Raw genomic sequence first — 543 nt, forward strand, 5'->3', positions numbered from 1 at the left:
TTTTCTATCTAATCAAAAGCCACTTTTGGGTGAAAGATTTAATCTTGATCATAATTTCTTATCTTTGCTTGATTATCTTGCTCTCTAATCATGTTTAACCTTGAATCATCCATGGTTTTGGGGTTATTCATGTCTATTAGTGAGTAGACTAATCTTGGATTCATGGGCTAGGGTGATTAAGGGTGATTAGAGAAGATCTAGGGTGTTTAGTGTTAGATCCACTTGTTTCCTTGCTTGTTGAGGGTTCTCAATGCTATTTTAGTCTCGATCATACTAAAATAGATCTCTAGGCATTTCCTACCCACAAGGTGTATGATGAAATGCCTAAACCAACTCTTCAATGCTTTTAGCTTGCTTTACCTAAGGGATTAGTTGCTAAAGGAGTTAAGATTGCTATTAGACTTGTTCTCCATGTTTGCTTTAGTAACATTCAACCTAAGGGTTTAGATGCTTGAGTTGCTTTAGCAAAAGAACATTCATCTAGGGATAGAGCTTGTTTAGCTTAGTGTCTAGGCATAAGGAAAGTGTTTGATTGCTAGCTTG

The sequence above is a fragment of the Brassica oleracea genome, chromosome C2 (genome assembly GCF_000695525.1).
Source record: "Brassica oleracea var. oleracea cultivar TO1000 chromosome C2, BOL, whole genome shotgun sequence".
Taxonomy (NCBI): domain Eukaryota; kingdom Viridiplantae; phylum Streptophyta; class Magnoliopsida; order Brassicales; family Brassicaceae; genus Brassica; species Brassica oleracea.